Source organism: Sinocyclocheilus grahami, unplaced genomic scaffold, assembly GCF_001515645.1.
Source record: "Sinocyclocheilus grahami isolate Dianchi unplaced genomic scaffold, SAMN03320097.WGS_v1.1 scaffold72.1, whole genome shotgun sequence".
Taxonomy (NCBI): Eukaryota; Metazoa; Chordata; class Actinopteri; order Cypriniformes; family Cyprinidae; genus Sinocyclocheilus; species Sinocyclocheilus grahami.
The window spans coordinates 1,244,595-1,244,872 of NW_015505251.1; positions in this window are offsets into that span (position 1 = coordinate 1,244,595).

Sequence of the window (278 nt, forward strand, 5' to 3'; positions counted from 1 at the left end):
TGGCAAAAAATAAAAATCTATAATTTTGACCCATACAATGTATTTTTGGCTATTACTAACGGTTTTACTTGCTCAGTTAAAATGTTTAAATCACTCAAACATTATTAATTTATGAACATGATACATTTTATATTTAATATTTAAATTCATTATAGGACTGCAATGTCTGTGCAAAAAGAGTGGGACATACTGAGTTATCATGAAGTTTATGATGTTTTGAGACATATTTAGAGACAATGAATTATTCATTATTCAATTATCCACCACAACATAGCAAC